Consider the following 22,645-nt stretch of genomic DNA (forward strand, 5'->3'; position numbering starts at 1 on the left):
GTACAAGGTTATGTGAAGGAGTTGGAGATGGACTGCCATGCCTGACTACAGGTGCTGACAACTAATGGAAAATACCTTCTCTGAACTGCTCAGGGCTGATACTTGGGGCCAGGGACTAGCTCTTTGAAAAGTCATCAGCAGCAGCTGGGAATCCAGGCCCTTGTGCCTGGATTTGATGAATGAAAACTGGGTCTGAGATTGCCTGATGGGAAGATCAGGGGGCTGGATGGGACATGGCATCTTCTGAGGTCAGGTCCTTGGTGAAACTGGTGCTACACAGAGGCAAGAAATGTTCTTTAGAGGAGGGGAAGGGGGACTTGTTATGCTCTCAAGTGACAGTGTCCCAGAGCTACTGTGGCAAGTAAAGCAGAAGTAGCAGGAATGCATATTAGCATAGCAACTGACTGGAGCATGGAGCAAGTTGCCACCCTCCCCATGACTTTGTGGTTGGTCAGCAAATGCAACAAAGTGCACAAGTCTGCTCACAAAGACTGAGATCCTGCTCGACTGCTTCAGCAGTAGTGCACAGGAAGGTGCCTGCAAGGAAAGGCAGTCCCTCTTGCAGCAGTAATGGGGCAGCTGACAGAGCAGCAGTGGCCACATCCTGCATGGCCCCAGACCTCACCCTCAGCACAATCCTGTGACTGCCTCTGCACATGCAGAAATCAAATGGGGAAAGGAAGAGCAGCTCCTGGGTGTTTCCCTGCCCCTCATGCTCCCACCTCTGCTGTGGCCAAAGCCGAGAGGCACCAGCTCTTCTGCCAGCTGCCCACCCACCCAGGACATGGGTGGCCAGCCGGGTCCTGCTGTCCTGCGCAGGAGCAGCAGAGCCACAGGCATGGTCGGTGCAATGTACAAGGGTGCCGTCCTGGGGAATTGTGCTTGGGACCATCGCTAGGTGTGCTTGAATTTATTAGTGTTGATGCAGCTGTGCTGTATTGCTCATCAGCTTCCCCCAGATTCTCCTCAGCTTCTTGAGTTACCCAAGTAAGCCTCCTCCTTCCCTTCCCCTGCACAGCCATACACAAATACTGAAGGTATGTGACGGACTCTTCAAGACCCTTGTGACTCTCTCTCCTTGAGACCTGCTGTCTTGAGACATTGTGGTAAAATTGAGATTAATGAGAATTTTTCAGGGATTTCTAACAAATACAGTTTGTGAGGGGGAAGTATTTGAGGACTCACATGGGCTGCTGAGATGCTCTGTCTCTCAGAGGAAGGTACGTTTCTTCTTAAAGCTGCAAGGTCTTACCAGTAGGGTGATGTGCAGGATCTAGTAGCTATGAAGGACAGCATCTAAGAATTGAATACAGCAAGGTTGTGTGTCTGGACTCAGGAAGCATCTGGTCTCCCTGTTTCATCTGTGACTAACCCCAGTTTTTAATTAAAGGACTGTAGTTCTCCCTAACTTTTTAACCTCAAAACATTACAGACATAGCCAGTGCCTAACTGGCTTTAAATAATGAGCATAGTATGGTGCACATACACTCCAGATCTTCATCCAGGGAAAAAAAAATTACCTTTAACTGAAATCCACATCCTTTAGTGACAGATTTAAGGTATAACTAGCTCTTGCTGCTGCCCATGATGTGCCTGGCCCTGGTCCATGCACAGAAATGTAATTTAACCTGGGCAGGTATCACACTAACACAGCTGAGCCACTCTTCAGTGTGGTAACAGACACCACCACTGTTAGTACTATGCTTTGTAAATAAACCTGCTTGCTAGCAACTGCTGTATAAATTGCTAATGCAAGACACACTGCATAGCACAAATAAAGCTTCAGAGGCAGATCTTACAGAGCAGCCAACACGCACAAGCAACAGCTGCCATCCCCTTTCAGTTGCTCCCCTAATCAGATCAGAAAGCCCATGCTAAAGTATTAAAGATGTGACAGGCTGTGTATCTGTCTTCTGCCTTTGCCTACTAGTCTAAGCACATCTTAAAAAGTTGCGTACTTCTCCTCAAAACAGCAGATTAAGTATGAAGTTACATATATGGATCTTAATTCTTTAAGTTATCCCTACCCAGAATTGATATGCAAAGGTGATAATACTCACAAAAGACTGACATTCAGAGTTGTCCAGTAAATAAAATAGAAACTTCTTTGGTGTGTAAGTACGTGGTATTTCTTAGGATACCTCTGAGATACCTTGCTATAGTGGTTGAAAATATGATCACTCCAGGCTGTTCAGAAAGACCCTTTGATCCTGTTAGGTGCTCGTAGACTGCAGACCAAGCATGTGCTGCCAACATCATGATTTTCCAAGGTGATGTGAGCTTGCTTCGTCCCTCCAAGTGAACCCCAGCCCCTGGCCTGTCAGCCCAAGTGGGATTGCAGTAGTTCTAATGGGGTCACACAGGAAAAGTCATTTGGTAGTCATGCTTGTATTTTGTATCCCAGCCAGAAAATCTGTCAGTCAGTGCTTGAAAGAGGAAAAAAGAAGGCTGGGGCAGGGGCTGGAGGGAAAAGGAGGTTGCAATTCCTATGATCAGTGGCCTTTGATGTGCAAAGATCTCCCAGGTCACAAGAAATCACAAGGGTCAGTTACCCTGAAATGCCCCACAGATGCAGGAGATATTGGCAAAAACCCAACACAGCAATATGTGGAAGAACACATCAGTGCTCAGTGAAGGTGTCAGTAGCTGAAAGAAGGCATGCTCTACACATATAGGGCATGGCCAGTCATTGCACACTTCATACAAGCCCACAGGAGCCAACGCAAACAATTCTGTATGTTCTAAGTTTCACTGAAAACATTTCTCTCCATTATGTAAGATTCCATCTCCAGAATGTTTTTTTTTTTCCGAAAAATGCAGGGCAGCTTGAAATCCAGCTTTTCTATAAGAAGCTGCAAATCATTAATGTTCAGTGCTCCGTGCAGATGTTATCAGTGCCTATAACTCATCTTTTCAGCCATCACAGTAATGGGACATGGTAATGTCTCACAAGTTGTGTGTTCTTTCCTATGGCTGAGAAGATGACTTCAGTAACTTTGCGAATAAAATGATCCATAGACATCCTGGAAAATCCTGATCAAGCAGATGTCTACAAAGCCTCCCCCAGCGATTTCTATGTGAAAACTTTTAAAATACAAATTTTTAAAATTGAGAGCCTCAGAGGGTTCTTTAGATGATGTTTCCCCTTGGAATCCAGTAAGGCAGCATCTGCATTTTTCTGAGAAGGTTCTCAGGTGAAGTGAACCATAAGATTGCTCCCAAGTAAACATTCATCTTTACCTAGAAATGGCCTCATTACTCAGCAGGTCATACATTCATTACTGGATCTTGTCTTGAGAGCTTGCAGAGTCACCTGGTGTCTCGTGTAAGTGTTTTAGCACTGGCAAAAATGGGTATTAATGATTGGCCCTAATAGGGCCGCATTGTAAGATTTGATTTGAATGCCACAGAGTAACTGGGCCATCTAGAGTTGACCTGCCCGAAAATGTCAGCGCAGCATGCGACTATTGAGAGAGTTAGGTGCTGCTGTTTCGATTAGTCATTTTATGACTCTGTCCCTAAATCCATCCATTCAGCCTTTTTTTGGCTTAAAGCCAACAGCAGCTGCTCAGGCTGGGAACTGCCTTCTCTTAGGAAGACCAAAGGAAATGTTGATTTGTGCAGTGTCTATTTGAACCAAAGATCAGCAGGGGAGACTTTCTTCCAATCACAAGTGAATTCAAGGCTATAGGTGACAGGCCACTGCTGTAGCTTGCAATGGCTCGAGTTAAATCCCCAGCTGCATACTTTCATTGCAAGTTAAATTAAGATATTGTACAAAGAAGGTTCCAATGTAGGTGTCTTCCTTTCTTAAAATAATCCTTAAAAAGCGGTCACATGACTAAAACCCTGTGATGTGGTAAAACTTTTCTGTCAAGCCATGACAGGTACTAATGGGCTATGCAGTATTTGAATGCAAACCTGACTTCAACTTCGACATTAGCAAGATGCCGTCTGCTGAGATAGCCGTCACTGGAGTCGTCACTCTTACTCAGAAGTGTAGTTGCACACTAGGTTAAATATAGAGATCACAATTATAAATAAACTGAAGTGGTTTACTGATTGTGGTGACTGATTTCAGAAAAATGGGGTGATCTCCACTTTTCAGCAATGATATCCATATATTCTGTGTCTCATTATATAATCATAGGATAATTCAAGTTGGAAAGGACCTTCAGAGGACCCTAGTGCAACCTCTGTCTCAGAGCAGGGTCAGCTACGAGGTCAAAGCAGGCTATGCAGGATTTGTCAAGTTGCTTCCACGTGCATCAGTCTCTGCAAGAGTTTTGTGCAGGTCACCCTTAGCTTTGATCCTTGCCCTCACCTCCTTTTCTCCTTTCAGTCTGGGAATCACATAGAGACGTTACACTCAGCAAGACAGTCTCCTAAGTTTGCACTAAATTGTTTAATATGTATGTTAGCAAAATACTGGAAAACATAACTCAAAATGGCTCTGTGCTAATTCATACCTGATTAAGTAAGTGCAGTTCATCCTTAGTTTTGATTCTTGCCTCACCACCTTTCTTCAGGCTTAGACAGGATCTCACACAGTAGCTTTCAATTTCTGCATTAAAAAGGGTTTAGAAAAATGTAGTGTATTTCTTGGCATGTTGTCACGGTTTAAAGCTGGGCCGGTTATTAAACCTGTGGCAGATGCTCTCTGTTATCCCCCCCCTCCCCCCAAAGGGAAAGGGAAAGGGAAAAGGGAGAGAGACTTCTGGGTAGGAAAGTTAAAACAGTTTTAATAAACTATAATAATGAAAAAGAGTATAATAATAATAATAGAAATAATCAAATATATACAAATATATATACAAAACCAGCATTGAGCTCCCCTGAAGTCAGCCACGTCACCCCCGGCACTGCAGGGCAGGCTCCGGGAAGGCCCAGGCTGGGCCCAGTGACAGTCGAGAGCTGGATTCAGGAACGCACGGATCGGAATCGGGGGCAGCAGGAAAACAGACGGAGTCCTCTTTGGACACCGGCCATAGCAGAAAGAGAGCAAGACCCTCGTGATCCCCCCACTTTATACTGAGAATGACGTGTATGGGATGGAATACCTTCGTTGGTCAATTTTGGGTAACCTGTCCTGTCCGCTCCCCCCTGCAGCTGCGACCCCCCTTCGGCTCTTCACTCGTAAGCAGTGAGGAATTCAGCAGTGACCTTGGTTTCTCTAAGAACAAGTACAGCAAGAGCCTTTCTGCGCAACATCCCTACCGGTGCCTCAGTGATAACTACAAACTTCGAGCGTTATCAGTCCTGGAAGCAGACACTGTCTGCAAAACATGCAGTTAGTTTCAGAAAGTGCAGTTACTTAGAGGAGACTTAGCTGAAAGTAAAAATCACTGAAAGGAAAATTGGCCTGGTTTAGGCCAAACCAGGACACATGTAGCTGTCACTTCAATATGAACATCTCAAAAGAAATATTTTTTTTAACACAGCATAATTATATTTCTGAGCTGCACACTAGCAGCAGTCTGGAGCAATTGGCTTGACAGCTCTTTCACATGTGTCTTTTTTATGTTCTCAGATGCAGACTTACAGTTTATTTTCTATGTCATCAGAGGTATCTGTTGTTGGTACCACAGTCCAGCTTGGCGGTTTATTACAGAGTTGTATGAATTTGCTATCCTATTTCCACCAAAGCCTGCCACATCACTAATTTTCCTTGGAAAGATCTTAAACAGATGATTTTATACTTTTAGGCACTTCAGAGAGATACATCTGTTTATTAAGCTACGGATGGTACATATTTAATGTAATACCAGCAGAAACATTTCCAAATCAACACCAGTCCTTCCTGTTTGTGCAGGACTTCATCTTTGAACAAACTGGGGAAGGAGCTCTGCACTGAAGCAGCCTGGATGCCCCCAGCTCCTGCCTCAAAGAGCTTGGCTCCTGGCTGCCAACAAATGATAGTGCTAATGCTGGAAATTACCAAAGCTGGAAGTTAGGAGAAAGGAGTCAGACAAGTTCTTTTGCCTGTTCTTCAGCTTCTGTATACCAAGCACACTCTCCTCTTGGGCTGAAAGCATGACTCAGACCTATGTGAGGAAATATTTCAAGATCCTCATGAGTCTTAATCATTATCCTCTACCGGATGTCAGGGAGCTTTCAAAGTTTTTCAGAGGCAAAACTCCAGTTCTTATCCATCTGCTCAGGGCTAATTAAAATATGATCTGGACAAGAACAAAATATACCTAGAATGACTTAGCATAGGAAGAAAAATTGATAGCAAGTCAGCTTCTGTGAAACATTTATCGCTCTGCAGATCACAAATATTCAGAGCTGATGTTGCCAACCTTTTGCACAGCAATTTTAATAAGTCATCCCTTTTCTTTCTGCTTATGAGGAATGTCTTTAAATGATGAAGTTACCTTGAATATCTGTCTACAGGCCCTACAAGGCCATTTAGGACAACCAAGGCTGAGCTGCGCTGGTGGCTTGCACATAACTTCACTGTGTCCTGCTGCAGGCTGGTATGGAGAAGTGTGGTAGATTTGCCGTTAAGCAAACGACAACTGCCTTTGCCACCATTCCTTAAAGTCAGGAAACATTGAAACAACATTCAGGAAAAAAGCACAGTTGCTGAAACAATTAATCTACAAGAACTGCATTCAACACCAGGGTGTCTGAGGGATAAGATTTTTCTTTAATTGGAGTTAGGAAGAGGTTTTTTGTCTTTCTTTGTTGGTGAGAAATCAAAAATTATACATTTTTATGGATACCTGAGAAACTTACCGGTCTTAATAGAGATCCTTACATAAATCCAGCTTCTACTAGCTTTTAAATAACTATTCAAAATTAAAACAATCTGCATTATTCTCTACAGTGGGTAAAAAAGAAATATAAGTCACACAAGATTCAAGCTGAAATCTCATTCTGGTGACTAAGATAATTGTTTCCAGAAGAAGCCTGTACATAAGACATATGATAACAGAAATGTAACTAACCATTTTCAAAACCTGTACATTGTAGAGACTCCTTTTTCCGCCCTTATCTGCTTCACCAATGCCATCACAAAGTTATCACCCAGCCAGCAGAGGTGGTAGCACTGCAGCAAATAGGTGCAAGGAATTGGGAAGCAGATACTGTGATAAAATGTAATCATGCTATATAAAAAAATATATTTCTTTGGAGACATTCATATTAAAGTCACAGCTACATCCCAAGAAATATAGCACATTTTTCTAAATGCTTTTCTAATGTGGAAATTGAAAGTTACTGTGCAAGATCCTACCTAAACCTGAAGAAAACAGGCTTGGTTTCCAGACTAGCTGACAAGCATATGTAGCAGTTTTTTAATTTGTTCTGTAGAATTGTAAGATGCTGGCATGAAAGAGCAAAATGAAAGATGTCTTCAGTAGCTCTTGGGAGAAGCTAGTGTGAGGGACAAAAAATGGGAAATAAGGGAAAGCTCTGCATTCCTGGTGTGAGCTCCGGGCTTTTTTCTTTGGAGTCTGATCACATTTCATACTTTCTAGCTGATCCTTCATTTTCAGGTACAAGTTGCTAAACGCAAAGGCTTCACAAGGCAATAGATGAGTAAATTTTGCGTTCAGCTGTAGAATTTACGTGATATATTAAATTATGTGAAGTTATAGCATTAGCTAATTAGGTGACAAAAATACGATTTTTTAAGGATTTTGCTTGGGATTTTCTCATGGAACCGAGGATGTTTATTCCTTTTTTTCTTTAGTGGCCTAATAATAAAAGGCTTCAGAAAATATTCACCAAGAGAATGATGACTATTTGGAATTTGCATTTTCCTTTTGAATGATCTTTTCAAGGGAGACTCACAAACATCTTACCAAAACTCTTGCCATGATTTCTGGTTGGGGGAGGGTTCACTGCAGCATGTGCTGCCTGTACACATTTGTTTGTGTTTGGCTCATTAGGGAACTAAAACTGAACAGACCAATTTTAAGGATACCTTGATGACTGAAAATGCCTGAATATCAATAAACACTGGTCTGATTTAGTTTTTTTGTCTTAACACCTATGGAAAGAAACATATAAAAACCGCTATGAACTCATGAACTGTCTTTCGTGAACATGTGGGTGCATTCAAGAAAGGACATCGGAGAAGGAGGCTCATATTCTATTTGCAGGCTGTTATTTTGTTTCAGTCCTCATCAGCCCTTGATGCTTCAGAGAATGCAAAAGCATCAGCTGGGATCTGAGGGCTTTGTCATACCTACAGCTAAGTGATTAATCTGAATTTTAGAAGGAGTTTCTTGTTCAGTCATAACTTCCAATGACACCTCTGCTGCAAAGCCAGTGTAAAGCATTTTGCCCTTTCACATGCAGTCACTCTTTCCCATCCCATTGTGCTTTTATCCTGCCCCATTTTCCTGTTCTGCTGTACAGTACTGCCTCATGAAAACCTGTGTCAGTGCAGCTGGGTGGTGGGAAGTAACCAGATGAGATCTCCAGTACTGCCATAGGTTTATGTCAGGGGTGAAGAACTCACTCAAGCCCTCCCTCAACAGAAAAAAAGGGCTTTCAAAGTAGTTTACCCTAACAGCTGCTGTTGCTGTGATGCAGCTGGGCAAGAGCTCAGATATGCGACTGGACCAATTATCAGATCCAACAGTTGCAGGAAGCCCCAGAATATGCTTATGTTCCCCAGGAGAGGATTTGAATTTATGTCTGTAGCCATGTGGGGGAAGACAGGGGCAGGTGCAGTGACTCTTAGCTCAGGAGGCGATGCCGATCGTGGTGGGGCCGAGGACAGGAGCTGAGATCCTGCCTTGCTTGCTGAGGGCAGGCAGGAACCTCCTAGGGACCTGGTGAGGCTGGGAAGAAACTGGGAAGTGTAGTGATTCTTAGCTCTCAGGAGCTGTCTCCAAATATCATCCCTAATTTCTTAAGCCTTGCCTGTCTGTTCAATAAACTCATTTCATTCAACCTTAAAGTATATCTAATATTAAGATCTGTTTCAGGTGCAGAAGGGAGCAGGTCCTTGAAGTTGCCTTACTTGGGAAGGCATGATTCTGAAACAGAAAAGCTGGCTCCTCTGCCAAGTTTGGTTTGCAACCCAGAAAGATGAGGTGTTCGTCAGAAAGAGGATAAAATGGTGGATTTCCCATCACTAATGGCAAGGCCATGGCTAACGTTTCCTGTTCCAGGGGTATGGCTTATCCATGTCCTGTTTCTTTTCTATGTCTGCTCTAGAACTATTACAATGGTGATTTCTGGTACTCGATTAGTGACTCAGTGGCTTTAAAATGTGGCTTTTAACTACGGTGATGCTATACTATAATCTAGTTGAAAATGGTTTAGTTCAGACCTGAATTGTCTTGGCTTTTTAACTCCACTTCTGACTAAAATAATTAATACAATAAATGGACACTGAAATATCATACACAGCCTACTTAGAAGCAAAGTATTTTAAAGTGAAAAAAATTAGAGCTAATTGAACATGGAATTTCTTTCAGACATTTGAGGTAACAGTTCAGATGCACTGAATACCAACCCCTTTCCTTCTCATGAGAACAAAAAGTATTTGTTTCTTTTAAAGATCAAAATGTCATGAATGTGCCTTTCAACCACATTTGTTAAGAAACTCACCGAGGGGTGGTTAGAAACACAGGTTTTAAATGTTCATTGTTTACACTGCTCGTTATATGGGCTTGGAGCTCATTCACCCCAATTCAGTAAAAGAAACAACAGTTATTTCCATGACTCACAAACAGTCAAACAAATATGGAGTGTTTAGGTACTAACCTGGTGTTTTCTTGCTCCTTAAAAATAAAAACATATTCACAGCTGGTTAAAAAACCATTTTGTTCATAGCTGTAATCATAATGGAGTAGTGGTAATTGCATTCAGGAACCCAAAATGTTGGTGCAGCAGTCAGCTGTCTCTTCTCTTGTACCCCAGGCTTTGTCTTCGTCAGGTACTGAACAAGACACAACCAAGTCTTTCAGTAAGATAAATTAGCCTGACATGATCACATCCTTTGAGAGTTAAGTAAGATTTAGGCGTTTGAGTAGAGACCTCTAGCAGCTTTGTAATTTGAAAACAATTGTTATTAATGAACAGCTTTCTTATGAAAGACACCAAACACTTTTCATTCCCATTGCCTACTCTGCCAATGTAGTAGAAGGCATCTGAAATGTCAAGGATTGGTTTCATTTAATCAGCATTTGTACTTATTAATCATTTGAGAGATTTATTAAGCAGCAGTCTCTTGTTGGCCACTTCCCAGAGTGGCAGTATGGGTGAAACTGGGTGTTTTTGGAGGAAAGATTAGGGAAGCAGCTGATGCATTCTTTTGACTGTGAAGCCTGAGGCACAACAGACATGCAGAGAATGTGAGAGGAAGGAACATCAAGGACAGAAATCCCAGCTCTGTTTCTGGTGATGAGTCTCTAACTCTCAGCTTCATTGCAAGAAAAATGCAAGTGTAAAACACTTAACGCTATTAGACTTTCTGTGGTCTCACAAGCTCGCATGGAGCTTTTAAGGTCACCCATCTTATGGGCTTCTGCGTCACAGGCTCCCAGCTGACTAGCAAAAGATACAGACTAGGGACTAGGGCATGGTCAGAAGCAAAAAAAAAAATAGTAACATGATAAAGAAAAAAGATCTGTGAGGAGGAGGGTTACTCAGGTCTCCTAGCCTGTTCAGGACACAGCTGTCTCCACAAGAGCTGGCAGTATCTTGCTGACCGCAGTGGCCAGTTTTGGATGGCTTCATTTTGTCACTGAGGCCATCCCAATCTGGCAGCCCCCAGGCGGGAGCGGGCCACTTGGGTCTTCAGATCTTGGGGCCCAGTGACTTCTCCAGAGTGTACCAGGTACCTCACCACCACATTTTACATACATGCCTCAGCACGTGGCATCAGCATCCTCAGCAAGGTTGATATAAAGGGGACAGCAGAGATGGGACAACATGGAGGTAGGACCTCTCACTGACCTCAACTGGATAAGGTCTTTCAGCTGCATGTATGCTTTCTGTTTTACTACTGAGCATGTTAGTCTGTCCTGCAACCGTAACGTGGTGTTACAGCTCCCAAATGTGGTGTCTGAGGGAATTATGAGGGTACAAATCCTGCTGGAGACTGATTTTTGGCAGAGTAAGCTAGTCCGATGCAGGCTGGTCCATGCTGCCTTGGGGGACAGGTCCCTGGAAGAAACTGTCCTCTGAAACATGCCCAGGTTTTGTACTGAGAGATCTGGTCCAGAACAGAGGTCAGCAATTACCCAGCGTTGGTGGCAGGTGGTTCATCAGCGCTGTTTGGTCTCTGGCACCCTCTTGTTGAACGACATAAATATTTCTGGTGAATCCCAAGAGTCAACATCCAGGATAACAAATCTATGCCATTCCATTCACATATCCTCTCACTTTATGCACTTAAATGAATTTCCTAAAAAGGGAAAAATGGCTTCTCTGTGTTTTGCCCACCAAGGAATAGCTGTATTTCAGCACACAGTTTTGGCCCATAGATTCTCCCATCTTGCAATTACCCTATTTGATGGATGTGAACTCAGGCTTTGGCTTGGATTAATTCTTTGTTATCTATCTGAAGTATCTTTGCTATTAAAAATAAAGTCCTACATACACCTTAAAGTATTAGCTCCTTCCACTTTATCCAAGTATCAGCAAAAATAAATAGACTGAAAAACCTAATACTGTTACGGTGAAAGATGATCTCACTTTGTATCCCTGAGCTCATTCTCTTTAAGTCAGTATGGAGGGAAGAAGGGTGGGAGATTTTGGACTCTTGCCAGGGTCCCTATTAAAGACCAATTTATTTTTCATTATTTCACAGACAATGTTGAAAATACAAATACCAGTGGGATAAAAAATGGTTTATGTAAGTAGCAGTGGGAAAACTCTGTGGCAAACCAGAGGTGGGACTAATCCCTTAACAGAGAGGAGTGAGTAATAACAGCTGAGTCAGACAGAGCAAGGTCTCACTGGGTGCTGAGTATATCCATGAGGACCTGAGCATTTCTGCTCCCATGACAGTGGTCACTACAGGCAGGCAGGACTTACATGAGCAGTGAATCCTTCATGCGCTGGAACCTATGAAGATGATAAGGACTAACAAAGGCAATTTGGAGAAGACAAGACAAGTGAAGGGACCGCTTGAAGTTCTAATGAAAACCGACCAAGTGGCTTTTTAGCTCTCTGTGTAGCTAGAATTATCACTCAGCAATGCATCACTGGGGTTAAAATACTCTGTGGCAGTCCTGCAAAAAAGAAAAAGAAACATTACTATGCATTTATTTAAAAAGGCCAGATAACCTATTCAAGAGAGCTATTGATCCAGAAACAACATTAGCTAGAACAAGAGACCTATTTCCAATGCTCAATTAAGATCATGCCACTTGACAGCTCTTGTTAAAGGTGTGAAACACCGGGACAGTGTTAATATGCCATTTCTCAGTGGAGCCATTTGCCTTATGGTATGTGCAGCTTGCAGCTTCAAGTTGCCTCTTATTTCTTCAGGTTTCCTGAGAAGGCCACATAAATAGAGAATGAGAGGGACATCAATTCTGAGTCTTTTTCCTAGATATTAATACCAAAGAAAACAAAACAGATGGATGGTTAATGCCCAGACTGTGCCCCAAGGCTTGTGAAGTGAAGTAATCTCCTTTAACACATTTCATTTACAAACTTCTGTCTCATAGGTTGTCCCTGAAAAGCGAAGTTTACCCACTGTGGGATCCCAAAGCACTATCAGATCGTTAATTAGCTGTTGTTCCCTGTTCTGCCCAACAAACCAGGAAAGGCTCAGGCTGTTCCGGTGACTTGCCACTGCCACAAAGGAGAGATTGTATTTCCACCCGCTCCCAGCCTCAGCTGCCTGTGCCTGCCCCTGAGTTGCAGTGGCTCACTGGGTCCTTCCCTGAGCTGAACCGTCTCCCTGGCTTGGCGAGGATTGATGTGACAAATTAGCCAGGCGAGTGGCAGAGGAGGGTCAGGCACACGCTGGAGAAGCCAAAAGGAGGAAGAGAAGGCAGAGGAGGAGAGGAACAGTGTGACTCCAGCCCCAGTCACTAGGACCCTCTGGCAGCTCAGCAGAGCAGTCAAAACCTGCTCGGTTCCTGGCTTCAGTTTTAGAGGAGAAGGAAACAGTTTTAGACTCTCCCTCCCCGCCATCTGCACGATCATGAGGAGACGATGATATGAACAAAACTCACCCGCCAGCCTCAGTTACTGGTGTGTTTGTGTAGGCTTCTAGCACCTCACCTTTGGTGATTTGGGTCTCTGTGCACCCCGGCAGAGTCTGGGTGATCACCTGCCTTCATACCGCTCCTAAGGCTTACCCAATTTCAGGGGGAAAAAGCAAAAGGGTGAAAATAAACCACGCTACAGATTCCAGTCAGATGTTCCCTCTTAAACACAGTCTTGACAAAAAATGCTTTATCAGTATCAATGCACATCAGTGACCACATTGTTCAGTCTTGAATTTGGGAGTGCTTTCCAATTAAAAGCAAATTGCTGAAAGAGATTTTCAAATTGGTTCCATTGAAGAAGAAGAAATGAAGGGAAGATACTTGAGATCTGACAATAGCTGAAGTGATTTCTAAGCATGAAGCACGCAAGATAACATTTAATTAACAGCAGCAAAAATAGAACATTGCTTTGAATTTACGTAAGTTCTCTTGTTCTACATATGCGCAATGCCCTTTCTTTAAGTTTCTTTTCTCAGAAGTCTGTGTTAATCCACCACTCCTATAGATGATATACTAGTCACAGGTTGGGCAGCAATTCCCATCCCTTTTGGGGGGATTTCAGTAGTCACTTGTAGGGCTTGACCCAGGCAGTATTTTCCAAAAATCTCAATCTGGAATCATTTTGCTTTGTGCAGGAGAAATGACAAGTAAAGCCTTATATTTATTACGGCTATGCATAAGCTTACTTATCAACTGCTGCATGAATTTGAAACATCTCTGTGGCTTAATTAACTAATATCTCCAGAGCACATGGAGAAACCAGGATGCCTGCAACTCAGGTGATGATCCTGGATCCCTTGGTCAGCAGAGCCAAACAGGCAGGGTTTTGATGCCACTCACCTGATCCATTTTGGATGCCTGCTTCAGAGAGACCTGAACCATAGTTCCCCGGCACCACTTCTCCCTCTGACCAGCAAGAGGGCTCCAGCGCCATGGGTGGCTCCAATTATGCAGACCGTTCAGTGAGACTGACCTTGAGAAGGTCTTGGCTCGGGGCACATCTGCCAGCCACAGCATCACTCCAGTGGTCACTGCAGAAGGGAAATCCCTTCCCACAGCCTCTGCTCAGTATATGGTGTGACAGTATTGTTGTCTGCATCCAGTTCCCATCCTGCATCAAGACGACAATGTTGAGATGCCGCTGAAATGGTCATTGTGTTTGCACAGAACCCGCTCTAACCCCTGTGGCAGACTGCCTCTCCCTTTGTGGTGAAGCTGGGCAAGCTGCTGCTCCCCAGGGACACCATTGCTGCCCATCTGCTTTGAGACTCTGTGATGCTAGGCTGATGCCAGGATAGCAGCTGTCTGGTGGGATCCATGGTGTTGGCCAGGGTGCCTAAGTCATTCTCTGGTCCCTCGGTTGCCTTGTGATAGAGAGGGTGTTGTGGACCCAGGAAACAGCTGGAGGGACTGGATAATGCTAAGCAACTGGGTTGTGGCCTGTCTATCCATGGGGTACTCCAGCCTCTGCTGGCCCAGGCCCTGAGCAACTTGATGCAACTATGAATCAAGTGCCCGGACGATCTGCCAACGTCCTCTCCAACCAGAAAAATTCTGTGAGGCTGGGGACCACAGTGGGCACACAGCTCCTGTCCATGGGGCCAGGCCCTCCTGCAAGGCTCACAGCAAGGGGCTGGCATTTGCACCTGACCGCATCTCAGTGAAGGTAAGGGCTCCCCTTTATCTTAAATGAAGAACCAGGATTTCTCCATGGCTCTCATTCCCTCTTTCCCTGCTCCACCTTCCCACCAGTCTCCCCTGCTGATGTTCTGCTGGAATTCGAAAACCAATATGCAATCTGTACGCAGCTTGTGCTGTGCCCACTAGATCGGGCTGCTCCTCTCTTGTTTTTATGGCAAATACATGCTAGTTTATCTGTGGTGTCTGCTTTTGTGTTTTTGGTGAAGTTACCCTGCTTTTAGTTTTACTCCAGTTTTGAGTTTTGCAAGGTTACTGCGTACTATACTACACCTCTGTAAATTAGAAAGCATCAATGAAACTATATCCCAATAGGAAAAATAGCAGTAATTCATAGTAATAGTAAGTTGTATAGGAATTAGTAGTTAATCCACTAGCAATCAATAACTAATTGTGCATAGCAATTAGTCAATTGTACAAGAAACATGAGTATATGTATGATCTATTTGTGGGATCGTATTATCCAGAGTTAAGCAGTGCTCCTGTTTTTGTGACAGTTGTTTTAAAGTCAGTGGAAGAACTCCTGGCTTTTCAATGGTGGGGTGTCATGCATCTGTGTAGTAATATAATATTACCCCTGGGTTATGATGAACCAGACTGTCCTTTTCCAATTGGTTTTCCTTTTGCATTTGATGCAATGCAGGCTCCAAAGTCTACTTGACTTTGATGTGTCCTCTGTAAAGTAAGCAAATAGACACTTGCCAGAGCTTTCCCCTCCTGCTCCACTTTTCCCTGCTAAGACAGTAAGAACAACTGTCCAAAAAAGCCAAAAGATGGGAACAAACTCTGATGGATCATGTTCCTGAATTAAGCTGGTTTGGCCAAAACCACTGGGGCAAATCCCCCAGGGCTCGCTCTAGCCAGCCCATTCTTCATTTTAGATTAGATCATCTAAACAGCATTTCCACTGCAACCCCAGCTCCCCAGAAAATTGTACCATCCACTGACTGTAGAGATTGACAGCTCAGATGGGCTGAGAATGAGCAGGTTTCTTATTTTTGCAATCCCCATTATCAGCTTTCTAACCAACCAAATTATGATAGTAAACACACAGCAATTTCCGTGTTTTGTGAAGAATCTGTTTCTAACATAAAAAATATTATATTTGGACAGGTAGGGCTGATACTGCTGTAGTGACAAATGGAACAGCCAAAACCAATCTCCTTCCAAAGACAGCTACATGTTTTGATGTAATGAGATGATAAATGTGTGTATCAGCTGCATTAAGAATGGAGTCTATTACATGGGGTTGGCTCTGTAAAGCTTCCCAGTTTTATGTCTCCTCTGCCCCATATTTTGAGGATCCAACTCTTCCTGCCTCTGAGCCGGTCTTTTCTAGTTTTCACCATCTTTCCTACCTAAAGAAACTCATTGTACTTTAATGGGAGCCTTTTTTCACCAGTAGTGCCAGTAACGTTACTTCTCAAAGCTTCAGCTTGACCCAGGAGCTTGCAGCAGTATGAAGCCACAGGACCTTTTGTACGATAAGGAACTGCCTACACATTCCCAAATGTGAGGCTGGATTTTGACAGATTAAACAGTCAGAGACCCCATTCGGTTATCTCTTCACTTGGGACGCTTCATTTTGGCTTCCAATTAATTGTTGTATCTGGCAGGACTGAAGGAGGATTTACTGAAATTCTGATTAAATTATAGCAGAGTTAGAAGCATGTGTATCAATCTCCTTTGCCTTGCAAAAGAGCTAGATTTCCAAACCAAAATATTTTTAAGAGAAACCAGAAACGTGGGGCTGTATTCTGACTTTCTCAAAGAGACACCTAGTTTAAAGCTCAGTTTACTACAGCCCCTAGATTTGAGGCGGATTGAAACCAAGAGCTACTTAGAGATGTTGCTCATTTTGTCATGTCTTTTAGTATTCTCATAAAAGCTACAGCAAAGTGTTTTGAACCTGCTTGTTGTGTTGTCTGCTGGATGTAGTCCTTGGGCCCACAAAGCTCATCAGAAAAGTTCAAAAGCTTCTGAAACCTTCCCAGGGAGGTTAGGTTTTAATTGCTTCGCCACACATCCAGCTCCACACGGAAGGGCTTTTTGAGATCTGCAAAATCCATGTCCAGGTACTTTTGATGCCAGGAGGTGCCTGGTTTGGCTTGCAGTTGGTGGCAGCTGCAGGTTGTGGAGCTGCATGTCTCCAGCTCCTGTCGGGCCAGGGATCTTGTGTGACTTACCACCACCAGAAGCGTTTTGGGACTGGGGAGGAGCAAGGTAGGATCATCTGAATCTCTCAGCAAGTTCCCCCATCAGCCTAATAGAAGCTCCAACATCTGAACAAGATGTCAACAAGATGACATCTGAATGAGATGTCAGAAGGAGTCATCATCACCCAGCTTTTGTGTCTGAGTTCAGCCAGCTCTACTGTGCTGGAGGTATTTGCCAATATCTGTCAGTTAATTAAAGCTGAATTTTCCAAAGGCAGAGTAATTGTTCTTCAGACAAATTATTGTGATCTTTTATCACCTGCCATAGTGATGATTCTGTAATTTTTATTTTTGTTGTGTGATAAATACTCAATCATACCCTTTACTATTGCCTCAGATTGTTGTAATAACTGAGCTTTACATAATGTTTTATTTAGATATATGCCAGTTGCTTGCCTGTAGGTGCATGTGTCCAAGGAATGTGCATTGTCCAGCAGGCTGTGATGGCCAGACCGGATGATAGGGCAGGTTCTGCTACTCTCATGCACAAAGGAGAGCCCTCCCCAAGCACCTCCTCACCACCATTAGTGGGAAGTGTCCCAGGGCAGAGGGTTGCTCAGCCTGGATATCCATTATGAGAGAGGAGCTGAGATCACTCTTGCGTGACAATGGTTTGCTCAGACTCACCAGGAGCACTTGGGAGCAGGAGGCTGTAACACTGTAGTCTCCTGCCACGGGGCTCCAGGATCCTGGGCAAGGAAGAGCTGGGGATGTGACAGCGGGGAAAGAGGAGAGCTGGGGGGCTGTGCTGGGGCCTGTGAGCTTGAAGGCAAGAAGGTGTTTCTCCTCCAGCTCTGGGGGTCTCAGTTCCTGGCAGGAGGTGATGCTGCCGAACACCATGCTGCTTTGGGAAACCTCCAACCGCCAGCCCCAGGGTGGGACTGTGCATGGTGAGACATCCACGAGCAATGTGTCCTCCATGAAACAGGCATTATGTGCTTGACCTGAAGGACAAGCTTGGCTCCTTCAAAATGCTGTGTGAGTCGTGATGAGGGGCACTGAGTACCAGGGTATAGATGAAAGGCAAATTTTGGTTATAAAACTGCTTGCTTTACTGTTGAGGGGCAAAGTTATAAAAAAACTATTAGTCAACACTGTAATTGATGGTTTGATGGTAATTTGCAGCAGCATGGTACCATGAATATCAATTTTATTCAAAAGAACAGATAATGAAAACTTCATTTTGTAGTGACTCACGTGTAATACACTGCTTTTCCTTTAATAGGAAATGATGTGTGTACAAAATCCATAGTTGCTATGATTAGTTGTTGCTGATCTTTAAAGATAAGAAGCAAAATGGGGAAAAAAAGTGAAAACTGTGTCAATTTATCAACAAGAAAGTTACTCAGATACCAGAAGTAATGAGGCTCTGAATAAAAATGACTATAATGAATCACTTCCTTGAAGTATAATTTAGCTTGTGTTAGAACTGAGTAAGTACAGCTTTGAGGTCCTAAGAAGCGTGCATTTCATGAAGGCAAGTGAAATTTCTTTAAGCTCTTAAAGTGTTTGGTCCCTGTTACATAATTGGTGCTGCATATATTCCTGTGAGGGATAATGGAGTTCAGAGCCTTTTACACTCTATGTGCACAAAATAATGTGGTCCCTCTAGGTAGCATAAAATCCACTTGGTGTGTGAATCCAGTGCAGTGTGATGGCCCTGGAGCTGTATTTTAAATTTGCAGGAGTAGATATTTAGTGGGAAGCAGGTTATATGATCAAGCACCTAATGTGTTCTGCAAATCTACTTTCTTTACTATTCAGCCTCTGAGTGGCTCCTTCCTAACTATTGATCAAAACTCCACCACAGAGAAAGCATTGATTTTGTAGAATCAATGTTAGAAGAGCAGATATTTAGAAGATGTTTTAAAAGTCGTTTAGACTGCCGTTCAGAAAGACCACACTTGTCTTGGTCTGAGCGCTTATTTTCATTGTCAGTCATGAAAGATAAAAATCAACATTAGTTTAGCTGAACAACTCTAACTTAAAAAATTATTGCATATTATGGGGAGTTGCACATTACTGCCAACAAGTCTGTGATTTTTTGTCACTACTTTAAGAACAAAGAATCTAATTTTAGGAACAGACAGTCACCTTACAAAGCAAGAAATCATTGTAACATCTCACTATCTTCAGTCTTTCTAAGTTACAATTGTTCTACTGAGTTTTTACCTCCAAAGGCAGCAATTCTAAATGTTAATAAAACATTTCTACTGCACCTTTAGTTATTGAAAATAATCCTTAATTCCTCAACGATTTTTTTGGTCTTAAAAATCCCCAAAACCTTGAACAAGTCTGTATCTATTCCTTTATCAAGACCTATTTTACATGGCTCTTGAAACATGCTCTGTGTTGGTAGGTCCCATAACAGTGTTCCCCTTTCCATTGCCAGAAAACTCTTGACAAATGTTTCAGCTGACTGATCCTTTCAAATGCCATGGGGCACTTCTACAGGGACAGGTGCTCTAGCTTTTTTCCCCACTACCTCCAGGGTATTTCCATCTTCTCTTCTGGGTAATTTCAACAACAAAGACTTACCACTCCCCAGTAAATCTCTGCAATTGTTATTAATTTATTTCATTTATACCTGGTAAAGATGGAAATAACATTTAAGCTGAAGATTTATTGCATGGTCTTTAACTAGAAGACTTTTAATCGTTAAATCTTAATTAAGGTGGGAAATGCAGCCTCCCTCTGGGCAACTCACTACATTATATTTTCTGAACAGCCACGCTGGATTTCATGTTAGTACAGAAATGCAGGAGCTGATTCATGGCCTGTATCACTCCGTCTTCCAAGGTTGAGATTCCAGTAAGAATTGCTGATTTTTCCCTTTCCCTGAAAACAACAATTTTTAACCCTATGTTCCTTTGTAGTTTTTGTGGTGCTGAAGAGTTTTTCAGTCATTGCTTGAGTGTTGGCTGACCCATCAGTTCAAGTTCAGTGGTTTTCTTTCTGAATCTAGCATGGTGCTCCTATGCTGTGTAGTGCTGTTTTGGTATCATGCCACCTTTTACATCATTTCTCTAGGGGAAAGACAGTAGTGATGCCAAATGAAGAAGATGAAGAAAAGTGGTTCATTCTTGGACATCAGAGTCTGCAATAAGCCTGTCACTCACATCTCCTCCTGACAGTTTTGTGGGTTTTAACGTTAGTTATGAGTTTTGGTGATTCTGCCTACAATGACAGTTGTCAGGGTGTCTAAATCTTGGACAAACAATTTTTTTTCCAATGCCAACATTTGCATGAATTATCTCTTCAAAGACTTTTGTTTCATTTTCATTGTGAGGAGCTTGATTTTTTTAATTCTTAGGAGGCTTTTCAGCTGTTGTTAGCCTCCAGGCTACAACTTTGTTAATTGATAAATTCTTTTCTCGCTTCTTTCAACATATATTCATGTTATTCACATATTTCTTATCCTGCTTTCTTTTTTTTAATTTCACAAACTTTTGGTTGTTTTTTTTTTTTTCCCTTGCAGTACCTTCATTGGCTTGGATTCCTTTCTTTTCATTTACGAAGATACTTATTTCCTTACTTCTCTGAAACTAAACCCTGGAGGAGTTGTGACATTTGACATCTATGAGCCAACTTCTTGTGACTGAATTTCTGTAACTCCTGAAATGACACAAGCCTCCATAAATACAGCTACAATGGTTGAAGTGACTATTGGTTTTCTGCATGAGGTAGAGCTTAAAGCACAGACCAAAGAATGCCTATCTGGCTGTGGTCTGAGTTTTTCCAGGACAGCCAACAAAATAGAGTGATGTGATTGACGATGCTGCCTAAATTTATGTTGATTAAAAGGAGTAAGTGAAGTGATAACCAGTTCACTGTGTGCTCGAGTATTACGCATGGAGCAATAGCAATAGATGGTGCTATCCTATGCAGAGTGTTGTTTTTCATTCTGCTCCATCTATAACAGTAAGTTTCCTTAGTAATAGAGTCCACTTCTGTATACTATGGAAGGAGAAATCTCAAATCTCTGAACATTAAGTGTCTTTTCTATCAGGTCTTGCTGTTTCAAAGGTATTTAAGTCATGTTAAGATTGAAAAGAAGTACCACATAAAGCTGAAAGGTGGGATATCCCACTATTAAACTGCACTAAGCAAGAGACTGAGAGTTTATCTTCATCGGTGATCTAGACCTGAGCTGTTGGACCTGAAGTCTGCCCTTGATGTTTCAACTCCTCACGTATTTCTCAGTGACCAAGGAGCAGCATTTTAAAGACCCTTCCTCACTTTGAAGGTAGGCATGTGGATAAGTATTGTCTGATGGAGGAGCCCTTGAGCTTGTTACCTCACGTGTTTCTCAGTGACCAAGAAGCAGCATTTTAAAGACCCTTCCTCACTTTGAAGGTAGGCATGTGGATAAGCATGGTCTGATGGAGGAGCCCTTGAGCTTGTTACCTGACTGCCCAGCCCATAACCCACCCTGGTTCACTGAAGGGTGCCTGGGAAAGGCTGGCTGGTGGGGCTGGATGTGCTTAGGGCCACCCTGACAGTGACAGGCACCCAGAAAGGGTGAGCAGAGTGGAGTGCTGGGGGACAGTGATCCTCTGTTGCTGCATGTTTCCTCAGGAAAAAAGCTATTTCATGGAGTCCTGATTTTTTTTCCATGATCCAATGCGTCTGGTGCTGGGTGGCCATGGTAGCACTGACTGGGGGACCAGAAAACCCACGGGGGGATCACACGGGGCTGGAGCAGGTAAGTGGTGGCCAAGGACCCCTCAGGCCAAGGAGCCCTGAGCCAGGGCAGTTCCATGCCTCACAGTAGCCAGCAGCACTTTTGTCTGACTTTTTTTTTGGAACAAAGTGAAACATTCCCACAATATGAACCTTTTCCATAAACACAGGCCTGCAGGGTGGACACGCTCGCCCGAGTCTGATCAGACTGCCAAACACATTCATCTGTTCATGAGTCAGTCACCAAGACTGGGTTCCCAAAACCCTGCAGAGGTAGAGTCTGAAGCATCCTGTAGTTTTCATCCACTTCAGTCAGGCAGAATTAACCTCAGGACTGCTGAATACACAAGACACTTGATTTTTGCTGACTGTCTATGAGATTAAAAGCCAGGAGCTAAAGCAGAGAGGGCCAGAGACAGGACTGGAGACACACACCCCCGTGACACAGCCGGGACAGGGGCTGGTGGCCCTGAAATGGGCTGGAAGGGGGGTGTTGGGCCCTGTGAGAGGGCTGGGGGAGTCAGTGCTGAAGGTCTCAGGCATGCAGCTGGATTAATCAGTGTTGACTGTTAATTGAACATCAGAGGAGGAACAATTTGCTGTCATTGTTGCCAGGTAGCATATATCCCAGAAAGCATACAAATCAGCCTATGTGCCTCCCTCTGAGCTAGGACACAAGTCTGGTCCTCTGCTGCGCTGTGCTTCCTAAGGCTCTCCAGGCTCACACTCCTCTTCTGGGTCACCAAAAGTCTGGAAAAAAATAATTTATAGTTGTATATCCCTACCTGCACAGGTCAGCAGGACACGTGACCAGAAACCTTAAACAGTGAAGTGTACAGCTGGAATGTACTCCAT

This window comes from Nyctibius grandis, chromosome Z (genome assembly GCF_013368605.1).
Source record: "Nyctibius grandis isolate bNycGra1 chromosome Z, bNycGra1.pri, whole genome shotgun sequence".
Lineage (NCBI taxonomy): Eukaryota > Metazoa > Chordata > Aves > Nyctibiiformes > Nyctibiidae > Nyctibius > Nyctibius grandis.